This window comes from Scyliorhinus canicula, chromosome 9 (genome assembly GCF_902713615.1).
Source record: "Scyliorhinus canicula chromosome 9, sScyCan1.1, whole genome shotgun sequence".
NCBI lineage: Eukaryota > Metazoa > Chordata > Chondrichthyes > Carcharhiniformes > Scyliorhinidae > Scyliorhinus > Scyliorhinus canicula.
In genome coordinates this window covers 70,364,819-70,379,488 of record NC_052154.1, presented here as the reverse complement: position 1 = coordinate 70,379,488, position 14,670 = coordinate 70,364,819, and the positions used below count along the sequence as shown (strand labels likewise).

Genomic DNA, 14,670 nt, shown 5'->3' with positions numbered 1-14,670 from the left:
AAATATTATTAACAAAAAGAAAAAAAAGAAAAGGGATGAGGATATAAAGAGTGATTTTAGGGAGTTAGGTTGGAAGCTAAAGAGCAGGACGAACAGAGTAGTAATCTCAGGATTACTGTGCCACGTGCAAGTGAGGCAGGGAACAGAGAGCGGGTGCAGCTGAACACGTGGCTGCAGGGCTGGTGCAGGAGGGAGGGCTTCAGATATGTAGATGATTGGGATGCCTTCTGGGGATGGTGGGACCTGTACATGAAGGACGGGTTGCACCTAAACTGGAGGGCATCAATATCCTGGGCGGGAGGTTTGCTAGAGCTCTTCAGGAGGGTTTAAACTAGTTTGGTAGGGGGATGGAAACCAGAGCTACGGATCAGAGGATAGGGTAGCTGTTGAACAGGCAGAAATAGTATGCAGCTAGTCTGTGAGGAAGGATAGACAGTTGATAAGACAAAGTTGCACTCATTGGGATGGGTTGAAGTGTCTCTGTTTCAAGGAGTATCAGGAATAAGGGAGAGAACTTAGAGCATGGATCAGTACTTGGAACTATGATGTTGTGGCCATTACGGAGACATGGATTTCACAAGGGCAGGAATGGCTGTTTGATCTTCTGGGGTTTAGATGTTTTAAAAAGAGTAGGGAGGAGGTAAAAGAGGATGGGGAGTGGCACTGTTAACTAGAGAGTGCATCACAACTGCAGCAAAGGAAGTAGTCGAGGAGGGTTTGTCTACTGAGTCGGTATGGGTGGAAGTCAGAAACAAGAAAAGATTTATTGGGAGTTTTCTATAGACCCCCCAATAGCAGCAGAGAGATGGAGAAACAAACTGGGCGGCAGATCTTGGAAAGATGCAGAAATAGCAGAGTTGTTGTCATGGGTGACTTCAACTTTCCTAATATTGACTGGAACCTCATTAGTGGAAATGGTTTGGATGGAGAAGATTTTGTCAGGTGTGTCCAGGAAGGATTCCTGACTCAATATGTAGATAGGCCGACTAGGGAGTAGGCCATATTGGATTTGGTGCTTGGCACCGAACCAGGCCAGGTATCAGATGTCTCGGTGGGAGAGCATTAGATGGCAAGAGAAGCGGAGTTTCTAGTCAAGAGGAAGAAGGAAGCTTGCGTAAGGTTGAGGAATCAAGGATCTGGCACAGCTCAAGAGAGAGTTACAAGGTAGCCAGGAAGGAATTCAAAAATGGACTAAGGAGAGCTAAAATGGGGCATGAAAAAGCCCTGGCGGGGAGGATTAGGGAAAACCCCAAGGCGTTCTACATTTATGTGAGAAATAAGAGGTTGATCAGGGTGAGAGTAGGGCCGATCAGGGATAGTGGAGGGTACTTGTGCCTAGAGTCTGAGGCGTAGGGAAGGCCTTAAATGAATATTTTGCTTCAGTATTCACTAGAGAGAGGGATCTTGTTGCTCGTCAGAACAGCGTGAACCAGGTTAATAGGCTCGAACAAGTTGATATGAAGTAGGAGGATGTGCTGGAAATTTTGAAAAGCATCAGGATAGATATGTCCCCTGGGCCTGATGGGATATACCTAAGGTTACTACAGGAAGCGAGGAAGGAGATTGCTGTGCCGTTGACGATGATCTTTGCGTCCTCACTCTCCACTGGAGTAGTACCGGATGATTGGAGGGAGGCGATTGTTGTTCCCCTGTTCAAGAAAGGGAATAGGGAAATCCCTGGGAATTACAGACCAGTCAGGCTTACGCCTGTGGTGAGCAAAATACTGGAAAGGATTCTGAAAGATAGGATTTATGATTCTTTAGAAATACATAGTTTGATTAAAGGCAGTCAGCATGGCTTTGTGAGGGGCAGAGGGACTCCCCACAAGCCTCGTTGAATTATTTGAGGTTGTGATGAGACACATTGATGAAGGTCGGGCAGTGGATGTGGTGTATATGGATTTCAGTAAGGCATTTGATAAGGTTCCCCATGGGAGGCTCATTTGAAAGTCAGGGGGCATGTGGTTCAAGGAAATATGGCTGTCTGGATACAGAATTGGCTGGCCAAAAGAATACAGAGTGGTAGTGGATGGAATATATTCCACCTGGACGTCGGTGACTAATGGTGTCCCGCAGTGATCTGTTCTGGGACCTCTGCTCTTTGTGGTTTTTATAAATGACTTGGATGAGGAAGTGGAAGGGTGGGTTAGTAAGTTTGCCGATGACACAAAGGTTGGTGGAGTTTTAGATAGTGTTGAGGGCAGTTGCAGGTTACAACAGGACATTGAAAGGATGCAGAGCTGGGCTGAGAAGTGGCAGATGGAGTTCAACCTAGATAAATGTGAAGTGATTCATTTTGGAAGGTCAAATTTGAATGCTGAATACAGGGTTAAATGCAGGATTCTTGGAAGTGTGGAGGAACAGAGAGATCCTGGGGTCCACGTACATAGATCCCTCAAAGTTGCCACCCAGGTTGATAGGGTTGTTAAGAAGGCGTATGGTGTGTTGCCTTTCATTAACAGGGGGATTGAGTTTAAGAGCCGCATGGTTTAGCTGCAGCTTTATAAAACTCTGGTTAGACCACAGTTGGAATATTGTGTCCAGTTCTGGTCGCCTCATTATAGGAAGGATGTGGATGCTTTGGAGAGGGTGCTGAGGAGATTTATCAGGATACTGCCTGGACTGGAGGGCATGTCTTATGAAAAATGTTTGAGGGAGCTAGGGCTTTTCTTACTGGAGCAAAGAAGGAAGAGAGGTGACTTGATAGAGGTGCACAAGGTGATGAGAGGCATGGATAGAGTGGATAGCCAAAGATTTTTACCCAGGGCGGGAATGGCTGTCATGAAGGGACATCATTTTAAGGTGATTGGAGGAAGGTACAGGGGAGGTGTCAGAGGTCGGTTCTTTACACAGAGAGTGGTGTGTGTGTGGAATGCACTGCCAGTAGAGGTGGTGGAGTCAGAGTCATTAGGGACATTTAAGCGGCTCTTGGACAGGCACATGGACAGCAGTAAATTGAAGGGGTGTAGGTTAGGTTGATTTTAGATTAGGATAAGTGACGGCACAACATCGTGGGCCGAAGGGCCTGTACTGTACTGTACTGTTCTATGTTCTATGGTTACTGAGGATAAACGGAGTTCCCATCACGGGAGTTCTTTAAATAACTAGCCCTGCCTGCAGCTGTTGCTGAACTGAACTTCCTTGCAGTTCAATCTGACTGTCGAGAAAGAAAGGTCTTTACTTTGAACCTTTAGACAGAATGCATTAGGTAGAAGAGAGAGATTAGGGTTGTAGCCCTCCAGCTTCTTGATCAAACCGAAACAAAAAAAAACAGATGAAGGAAGCGTTCCTGTCCCTGGCAGAACATTCCTGAATGGCCAGCACCAATCAGCACAGACTATCAACCAAGAGCCTGGCAAAGTAAACAGCTCATTGGCTGACAGCCAAGTCCATCAAGATGAGTCATCACCGATGCCAGCACACCCTGATGGATCCCTTTTTAAAAAAAAATAAAGGTGAAGTACATCTTAAAGGTGCAAATCCCAGTAATTGTCCAGGTGCAAAAATTATAAAAGCCAAAACAAAAGAAAATAAAGGGAATAAACAAGGGACAAACAGATTATCAGGAGGATTCATACAATGTATTACTCTATGCCATGCTGATTTTCAGATGGATTGAGAACTGTGTGTTTCTTTTCTTGTTGTTTACTGGGGAATTGAGTAATAGCGTTTAAGGGATAATTGTAAGCTATTCCTTTTGGGTATCATAGAATCATCGAATCTACAGTGCAGAAGGAGGTCATTCGAGTCTGCACCAGCCCTTGGAAAGAGCATGCTACCCAAGCCCACACCTCCACCCTATCCCTGTAACCCAGTAACCCCACCAACCTTTTTGGACAGTAAGGGCAATTTAGCATGGTCAATCCACCTAACCTGCACATCTTTGGATGTGGGAGGAAACCGGAGCACCCACAGGAAACCCACACAGACATTTTAAATAAAACACCCCCAATAATTTAAACAAGCGCAACATGAACAATAATCAATAATGTTTTTATTTTTGTTTTATAAATTTAGTGTACCCAATTCATTTTTTCCAATTAAAGGGCAATTTAGCGTGGCCAATCCACCTACCCTGCACATCTTTGGGTTGTGGGGGCGAAACCCACGCAAACACGAGGAGAATGTGCAAACTCCACACGGACAGTGACCCAGAGCCCGGATCGAACCTGGGACATTGGTGCCGTGAGGCAGTGTGCTAACCACTGTGCCACCGTGCGGCCCAATAATCAATAAGTTAGACAGTTTGGAGTTGTCCCTCTCTGAAAGATTGATTGTGAACCTTTGGCGTCTCCTTCCTTGCACTAGTGGTAACCTCAGGTATTTTCATCTTTGTACGAATGTCATCAGTGGTTGTTTGATTGGTGTTGATGTTGTAACTAGAGGTTGACTCTGCTTGGTCTGAAGGTGGAGTGTTGTCTTCCGCAACAGTGTCTGTCGGTGTCAGGGTTGGAGGAAGGTTCAGGTCAGCACTCTGTACAGTTGAATCTGAATTTAGAGCAGTTACCATTCCCAGCAGATTGGGTCTCACCATCAACACTAGCCTGCATGCCTCCTCCAGATGACATCATCTCTAGTCTGCACGGTATATGAAGCAGGTCCAGTCTGTGCAAGGGTAGTGGCAGGAACCCATTTTTCTCTTGTGGACCCATTCCTGGCTAACACTCATTGTCCTTGGTAGAAGAAATTATGTTTTGCTTTACTTCCCCACCAATCTATCTGTCCTTGCAGTTTCTGTTGAACAACTTATTTCGTGTTTGGAGGTTTCAACAAATCAAATCCCAAACATAGTTGTCACTTCATCATTAATAATGCAGGAGAGGTTTGAGCTGTTGAATGAACAGTATTCCGATACATCAGTAGGAATTGATTAAGGCTTTTGATTAGCGAATCTTGTTCCCTGGTTGCTCTCAATGTGTGTTTCATGGTTTGAATGAAACACTCTGCCAGTCCATTCATAGCAGGATGGTACAGTGCTGACCTAATATGTTGAACAATATTCTCTTTCAAGAAACATTAGAATTCTTGGGAGAGAAAATGAGGTCTGTTATCACTTACCAATTGCTCAGGGAATCTAAACCTATGAAAGATTTTGCCTAGCCTTTTGATCGTCTTTTCTAATTAAGTTGATCTCATTATGGTGACTTCTGGCCACTTTGAATGAGCATCGGCCATTATGAAGAAATTCTTCCTTCAAAAGATCCTGCAAAGCCGATGTGCACTCGTTGCCAAGCCTCTTCCAGCCATTCCCAAGGATGCAGAGGTGCTAATAGTGGCAGGTTTCGTACCTTCACACATGACGAATATGTTCCGGGGCAGCACGGTGGTGCAGTGGGTTAGCACTGCTACATCACAGTGCTGAAGTCACAGATTCGATCCTGGCTCTGGCTCACTGTCTGTGTGGAGTTTGCACATTCTCCCCGTGTTTGCGTGGGTTTCACCCCCACAACCCAAAGATGTGCAGGCTTGGTGGGTTGGCCATGCTAAATTGCCCCTTAATTGGAAAACATTAATTGGGTACACTTTATTTGAAAAAAGAGCATGTTCCAGCTTTCTGTTTCATCTCCGTGTCCAATCCAGGTGAACAGAAAGAACTGTTCACTATTTCTTACATGTGCACAATTCCCAAATGGCCCCCGCGCGATTTGGAGCCCCCAAAGAAGGCACCTTGTCTGTGCAGGCAGCTCTAGTGAAGTACGGTTTCAAGTCAGGTTTTTGTTCTTGCCTCACAGGACCATATCCATTACTTTAGAGTATCAGATCGCTCCGAGTGTACTACTTCACTTCTCCTGAAGTGACAGGTGTACTGCCTACCTGTTCAAAGTAGAAGATACTTCTGTTCAATAGTTTGATGAACTACTTGGTAGTGGTAATCGTGAAAGTCCATCTGCATTACAATGGAGACTTGATCGTTAATACTTGATGGTGTAAGCATGTGCAGAGAAAGTAATGCCCACCTCTGCATTCTACTTGCTGAAAGTGACAGGATCCCTGTGTGTGGTCCAAAAATTGTTGTTAATAGACGATGGTCCATCAACAGTGTGAATTTTTTTCCATGCAGGAATTGGTGAAATCTCTTTACTCCAAAGCTATTCCCTAAGGTTTCCCTTTCGATTTGTGCGTAGTTACTTTCAACTTTGCTCAAATTTTGAGATGCAAAGGCATTTGGTCTTCCAATACCTGCTCCAACACCATAAGGAGATGTGCCACACGCCAACTGTAGGGGTTGGATCGGATCAAAATGTGTAAAGACTTCAGATTGGACAATGTTTCTTTGGCTTGCACAGGAGCATCATTGCATTGACCACTTCCACTTGGCAGAACAGGTCATACAAGGTTTTTAAAATGGATGCCGAATTTGGAACAAATCTTCCATAGTAGTTCCACAATCTGGTTAATGTTCTGAGGTGCAGATGCCTTATGAAGGTCCGTGGTATCGAGCACATGTCCCAAATACTCACTGGAAGACTGGAAGAACCCACACTTGTCCTTGGGGACATTCAGTCCATAGTCTTCCAATCTTCACTCCTGTCTTCACCAATTGTTCTAAGTCAGCCTCCACCTTTGGCCTGACAGCATTGCATACCAACCTTGCCTTCAGGCATTTTGCTTGGCTTCCTTCTTTACTCTTCAATTTAACTGTGATATCTTTCATACTCTCCAGCACTCTATCAAACACAACAGTATGCTTCTTTGTAAGGCGTGATTCTTCATTAGTCATCGGGTTGACTATGGCCCAAGTTCGACCTATCATAGAACATAGAACATAGAACGATACAGCGCAGTACAGGCCCTTCGGCCCTCGATGTTGCACCGACATGGAAAAAAAATCTAAAGGCCATCTAACCTACACTATGCCCTTATCATCCATATGCTTATCCAATAAATTTTTAAATGCCCTCAATGTTGGCGAGTTCACTACTGTTGCAGATAGGGCATTCCACGGCCTCACCACTCTTTGCGTAAAAAACCCACCTCTGACCTCTGTCCTATATCTATTACCCCTCAATTTAAGGCTATGTCCCCTCGTGCTAGCCACCTCCATCCGCGGGAGAAGGCTCTCGCTGTCCACCCTATCTAACCCTCTGATCATTTTGTATGCCTCTATTAAGTCACCTCTTAACCTTCTTCTCTCTAACGAAAACAACCTCAAGTCCATCAGCCTTTCCTCATAAGATTTTCCCTCCATACCAGGCAACATCCTGGTAAATCTCCTCTGCACCCGTTCCAAAGCTTCCACGTCCTTCCTATAATGAGGCGACCAGAACTGTACGCAATACTCCAAATGCGGCCGTACTAGAGTTTTGTACAACTGCAACATGACCTCATGGCTCCGGAACTCAATCCCTCTACCAATAAAGGCCAACACACCATAGGCCTTCTTCACAACCCTATCAACCTGGGTGGCAACTTTCAGGGATCTATGTACATGGACACCGAGATCCCTCTGCTCATCCACACTGCCAAGAATTTTACCATTAGCCAAATATTCCACATTTCTGTTATTTTTTCCAAAGTGAATCACCTCACACTTCTCCACATTAAACTCCATTTGCCACCTCTCAGCCCAGCTCTGCAGCTTATCTATGTCCCTCTGTAACCTGCAACATCCTTCCGCACTGTCTACAACTCCACCGACTTTAGTGTCGTCTGCAAATTTACTCACCCATCCTTCTGCGCCCTCCTCTAGGTCATTTATAAAAATGACAAACAGCAACGGCCCCAGAACAGATCCTTGTGGTACGCCACTCGTAACTGAACTCCATTCTGAACATTTCCCATCAACTACCACTCTCTGTCTTCTTTCAACTAGCCAATTTCTGATCCACATCTCTAAATCACCCTCAATCCCCAGCCTTCGTATTTTCTGCAATAGCTGACCGTGGGGAACCTTATCAAACGCTTTACTGAAATCCATATACACCACATCAACTGCTCTACCCTCGTCTACCTGTTCAGTCACCTTCTCAAAGAACTCGATAAGGTTTGTGAGGCATGACCTACCCTTCACAAAACCATGCTGACTGTCCCTAATCATATTATTCCTATCTAGATGATTATAAATCGTATCTTTTATAATCCTCTCCAAGACTTTACCCACCACAGACGTTAGGCTCACCGGCCTATAGTTACCGGGGTTATCTCTACTCCCCTTCTTGAACAAAGGGACCACATTTGCTATCCTCCAGTCCTCTGGCACTATTCCTGTAGCCAATGATGACCTAAAAATCAAAGCCAAAGGCTCAGCAATCTCTTCCCTGGCTTCCCAGAGAATCCTAGGATAAATCCCATCCGGCCCCGGGGACTTATCTATTTTCACCTTGTCCAGAATTGCCAACACTTCTTCCCTACGCACCTCAATGCCATCTATTCTAATAGCCTGGGTCTCAGCATTCTCCTCCACAATATTATCTTTTTCTTGAGTGAATACTGACGAAAAGTATTCTTTTAGTATCTCGCTTATCTCCTCAGCCTCCACACACAACTTCCCACCACTGTCCTTGACTGGCCCTACTCTTACCCTAGTCATTCTTTTATTCCTATCAGTGCTGGATATTGCCTTTTAATACAAATAAAGACAAATCTGCTGTTTTCCCATTATGTTGCACAGGTACATTGCGGTCCTTCAATGGAACCACTTCACCAGTGTGTGTCTTCAACACTATTCTTGAAGGTTTCAAGGGGATGTGCTTGAGTTTTTCCTTTTAGCCAGTCTCTGGCACCAGCGAGATTGCTGCCCCAGTCGACTCCATGCAGCAGTGGAGTGACCCAATATCTATTCATAGCACCAGCAACGGCTCACACAATCTGAGACAATTTATATTCAGACTGAGTCGCCTTATTTCTCTCGACCCCTTTACACAGCATGAACACTTCTTCATTTGTTCTGTATACATGTTGTTTTGGTTTACTCTTGCTTCTCATTATTTTTGCACATAGCTTGCTTTTGCTTCCAGTAGGCATGCTTTATGTAACCTTTTTTCCCACAGCTTCTGCATATTATATCCATAAGCCAGCATTCCGCAACTGAATACCCTGGCTTCGCGCATTGGTGACATGTACGAGTTTCAAAACTCTTGGGTGCCAATTCAGCCCACGTTTTGTGTATCTGAGTATTTGAACTCAGTCGCTGAGCTTCTTTTGCAGCCATCTCCATTGAAACAGCAATCTTGGTTAGCAACTGTTTCTGAATTGCATCACTTAAGAGACCGCAGACCGATCTGTCCCGAATTGTATCATTCATCACATCACCGAACTCACTCACCGTACTGCAAGTCTTTTTACTACAGCCACAAATTGCACAATTGATTCCTCCTTCTTCCTTTTGTGGAATCTGAAGCGCTCTGCAATCACAATCGCCAAAGGCTCCAGCAAATAGTGTGCTTACAGGATTGCTAGAGTTTGTTCATATGTTTCAGTACCTAGCTTCTCCCGTTGCACTAAACTTCTGACGCGATTGAACTTCTTTCCCTCCCAACATATTCAGGAACCTAGGAACCCTAATATCTTCTGTCATTTTGTCTGTCTGCGCAGAATAGTCAAAATTCTCAGTATAAGCGCTCCATTGCTCCACATTTTCATCGAAGGGTCCGATGGCATCAAAAACTCCCCCCATTTCCTTGCTAAAGGAGGGTCCCCGTGTGCACACTTTGCAACATGTCTTCAGCAGCTACCTTGCTCTTTCCGTTTAAACAAGGCAACAACTGGAGTTTCAGCCTCTGTTTTAAACACCCATAGCTCTATAATTGCACTGCAGAGGGTTGCTACTCACGTCCACCTCTCCCGTTATGGCCAGAGCACATGAGAGAGCTTTGCTCTAAGTATTCTTACCCGACTTCTGTTAATTTATTCTGGGTGGCTAGCAAGTGCTGTTTGAAGTCCTCATCACCAGTTTTTTGTGTTGTTTGTGGCGAACCTATGTGAGGAAGTACAGAGGGTCGTAAACTAATGGAGCTTTATTTCCACGGTGTGTTTGCCATGCTGCTTCACTCTGGCAGATTCTCGCCCTAGCAACCTGTGATGTTACTAAGGATGACAACATGCATATATTAATGCATACTGCTGAATGCAGCAACAAAACTCAATATAAATACATAATACTCCCCAGCGTTGTAATATTTTCCTTAATCAATTCTGCCACTCGTCTGTCTCTCATAGAATCACTGCAGTGTGGAAGGAGGCCATTTGGCCCATTGAGTCTGCACTGACCCTCTGAAAGAGCACCCTACCTAGGCCCAATCCCCCGCCCTATACCTGTAACCCCACATCACTGGACACTAAGGGGAAATTTACCCTGATCAATCCACCTAACCTGCACATCTTTAGACTGTGGGAGGAAACTGGAGCACCCGGAGAAAACCCACACAGACATGGGGAGAATGTGCAAATTCCACAAAAGCATCGAGCCCGGGTCCCTGGCACTGTGAGGTAGCAGTACAGCGCCGGCTCTAGGGTTGCTGGCGCCCCGGGCAAGCTGAACTTCGGCGCCCTTGGGGGGGGGGGGGGGGCGGGGCCGAGGAGGGGGGGGGGCGAGGAGGGGCGTGGATGAGGCGGGGCGGGGCCGAGGGGGGGGCGGGGCCGAGGGGGGGGGGGGGGGGGGGGCGAGGCCGAGGAGGGGCGGGGGGGCGAGGCCGAGGGGGGGCGGACCCGAGGGGGGGGGACCCGGGGGGGGCGGACCCGTGGGGGGGGCGGACCCGAGGGTGCGGGGGGGGCGGACCCGCGGGGGGGGCGGACCCGAGGGCGCGGGGGGGCGGACCCGAGGGGGGGGGCGGACGCGAGGGGCGGACCCGAGGGCGGGGCGGGGGGGGCGGACCCGAGAGGGGGGCGGACACGCGGGGGGGCGGACGCGGGGGGGCGGACCCGAGGGCGGGGCGGGGGGGGCGGACCCGAGGGCGGGGCGGGGGGGGCGGACCCGAGGGCGGGGCGGGGGGGACTGAGCGGGGGGGCGGACCGAGCCGGGGGGCCGCCCTGGGGGCGGGCGGCCACCGCGCATGCGCTGGTTGGCACCGGCCCAACTGCGCATGCGCGGGACCCGAGTCTCTGGCGCCCCCGAGCACATGGCGCCCCGGGCAGTCGCCCGAGTTGCCGGTGCCTTGAGCCGGCCCTGTAGCAGTACTAACCACTGTGTCACAGTGCCGCCCACGTCACCATGTCTAACTTTCTTCAATACCTTATATTCAGGTGTACTTTGTACCAAATCTTGTCCTTTCTTGAACCAGGTCTCCACTAATGCCGGAATATTATATTTCCATATGGTTGTTTGCGCCTGAAACACATACACCTTATTTACCATTCTTCATGCACTGTAAACCGAATTTTGACCCTATTGCATTGCCTCTGACCCCACTTAATCTTATGTTGTTTCTTACTCTGATCTAGCTGTCTCTCTCGATACTTTATGCAACTTATTTCTCTTTTAAAAATTTAAAGTACCCAATTCTTTTTTTTCTAATTAAGGGGCAATTTACCGTGGGCAATTCACCTAGCCTACACATCTCTTGGATTGTGGGGGTGAGACCCATGCAAACACGGAGAGAATGTGCAAATTCCACACGGCAGTGACCCGGAGCCTGATTGAGCCCGGGTCCTCAGCAGCGTGAGGCAGCAGTGCTAACCACTGAGCCCTCATGCTGTCCTTTTTCTTTTCTAATGCACCTGTATGGACAGTGACTTCTGGCTGTTCACACACTATGCACACCCCGCACACACACTATGCACACCCTGCACATACACCACACACACCCTGCACACACACTATGCACACCCTGCACATACACCACGCACACCCTGCACACACACCACACACAGCCCGCATCACACACCACACACAGCCCGCATCACACATCGCACACACCCCTTACACGCACGCACACCACACCCCATCCATCTGAGTGCCCTGCAGCTGTTCAGTGACACCCTTGAGCTTAGTACCAGTGAGCATTCTGGAATCGTCTCTACAGCTGCAGAAATGTTTCAACAACAAAACAAAGAACAAAGAAAAGTACAGCACAGGAACAGGCCCTTCGGCCCTCCAAGCCCGCGCTGACAATGCTGCCCGACTAAACTACAATCCTCTACACTTCCAGGGTCCGAATCCCTCGATTCCCATCCTATTCATGTATTTGTCAAGATGCCCCTTAAATGTCATTATCGTCCCTGCTTCCACCGCCACCTCCGGCAGCGAGTTCCAGGCACCCACTACCCTCTGTGTAAAAGAACTTGCCTCGTACATCTCCTCTAAACCTTGCCCCTCGCACCTTAAACCTATGCCCCCTAGTAATTGACCCCTCTACCCTGGGGAAAGCCTCTGACTATCCACTCTGTCTATGCCCCTCATAATTTTGTAGACCTCTATCAGGTCGCCCCTCAACCTCCGTCGTTCCAGTGAAAACAAACCGTGTTTATTCAACCGCTCCTCATAGCTAATGCCCTCCATACTAGGCAACATCCTGGTAAATCTCTTCTGCACCCTCTCTAAAGCCTCCACATCCTCCTGGTAGTGTGGCGACCAGAATTGAACACTATACTCCAAGTGTGGCCTAACTAAGGTTCTATACAGCTGCAACATGACTTGCCAATTCTTATACTCAATGCCCCGGCCAATGAAGGCAAGCAGGCAAGCGTGCCGTATGCCTTCTTGACTACCTTCTCCACCTGTGTTGCCCCTTTCAGTGACCTGTGGACTTGTACACCTAGATCTCTCTGACTTTCAGTACTCTTGAGGGTTCTACCATTCACTGTATATTCCCTCCCTGCATTAGACCTTCCAAAATGCATTACCTCACATTTGTCTGGATTAAACTCCGTCTGCCATCTCTCCGCCCAAGTCTCCAAACGATCTAAATCCTGCTGTATCCTCTGACAGTTCTCATCGCTATCCACAATTCCACCAACCTTTGTGTCGTCTGCAAACTTACTAATCAGACCAGTTACATTTTCCTCCAAATCATTTATCCCTGACCATTGAATCCCAAATCACAATTGTTGTCTGACTCTCCCTCCTGTTTCCCCTGTACTGACTCTCCCTCCTGTTTCCCCTGTACTGTCTGTAGTACTGTGGATTTAGCACTGGCTGCACTCCCCAGAGGTAACATCACCCTCACAATGTTCAGAGCTAACTACGAGTTAGCGAGCGAGATGCACACAGGTGACACCTGCACTACCTTCCTGGTCCACCCTGGCCGCCTGGCAGTCGGCCGTTGCCTCTTTGCCTGCTCACCCTTAAGCTGCAGAGATGACTATATCCAGAAGCATGCTATCCACACGGCTCTCAGCCTCCCAGATAAGCCGTGGTGACACCTACCACTGCTCGGGCTCCGACCGCGAGAGCGTGATCTCTTCCTGCCCGTGTGGTTGTCCAGGACACAAAAAATGTTCAGTAGTTCCTGACTGGAGCAGGATGTACTGATGGGTTGGAGGTGACCTGCCATGTCACTATGTTAATGACCATCAATGAAACTTTAAGACTTTATAAACACATTAAAAACTTAAACTCTTGTGTTTTTTCCTAAACTAGATTTAATTATTCTAGTTCTTTATTTTAGTTTCTTACCTCAATACGTGCCACCTGTACTGATGTGAGTTTTCGCAGCTTCTGTTGGCTCATTCATTTCTGCTCGGACTTGACTCTTTCAATTTCTGTCCACCGCGAGTTGCTGCTCCTAATCTTGGGCCGATATACCGCTGTGCCTTTTATCTCGTCCATCTCCGCAATCTTCTGGATTATATATTAGGACATCAACATATTCCACAACGATGGCCCATCAAACCTGAAAACTTTCCTTGTTTCAACTCAACAGACAGATGTATAGATTGAAGAGTTTTGCTGTGTTAGGAATGCCGAGCAGAAGTAGGCCATTCAGCCCTTCGTCCTGCTGCACCATTCGATAAGGTCATGGTTGATCTGGTTGTAGTCTCACCTCCACTTTCCATTCTGCCCTCCATGACTGTTGTCTCTCAAAAATCTGCCTTCATCCCCACAGCCCAAACATGTTCAGGGTAGGTGGATTGGCCACGCTAAATTGCTCCTTGATTGGAAAAAAAAACTGCGTACTCTAAATTTATTAAAGAAGTTAATGGGAAATTGAATAGTAGTGTTTAAGGTGTAAATTGCAAGCTGTGTTTTTTTTTAGGGTGTGAAGTTTAAAAAGTTTAATATAATAGTTATAAGAAAGTTTTGTTTTAAAAATAACCAAGCCCTATTTCTTCATGCAATCACTCCTGGAGCGAATCTACCATCCGTACAGTCTTTAAAATAAGCTAACATATTGGAGTTTCGGTCCAGTATCCTAGCCACTGTTGGGGTCTGGTCTGGGATTGTAATACCAGCCTCCACTATCTTCTGCTGAAGAGAGATCCATGCTCTCATAACTATCAACGCAAAAATAAATCTTATTATCTTTGTCTTAAAAGGGAGACCTCTTATTACTATGTCCCAAAGTTCTAGTTTCCCCCACAAGACCCCATCGGGCAGGAGATTCAGAAGTCTGAGAACACGGACGAACAGACTCAAAAACAGCTTCTTCCCCACTGTCACCAGACTCCTAAATGACCCTCTTATGGACTGTCCTCATTAACACTACACCCTGTCTGCTTCATCCGATGCCAATGCTTATGTAGTTACATTGTATATTTTGTGTTGCCCTATTATGTATTCTCATGTATTTTCTT

General features: G+C 47.1%; 1 protein-coding gene across 1 annotated transcript in view; it reads left to right on the top strand.

Annotated features, from left to right (window-relative positions):
• Window positions 1–14,670, top strand: part of slc12a3 (solute carrier family 12 member 3) — an 89,735-nt gene that overhangs the window by 39,625 nt on the left and 35,440 nt on the right. The window lies entirely within an intron of this gene.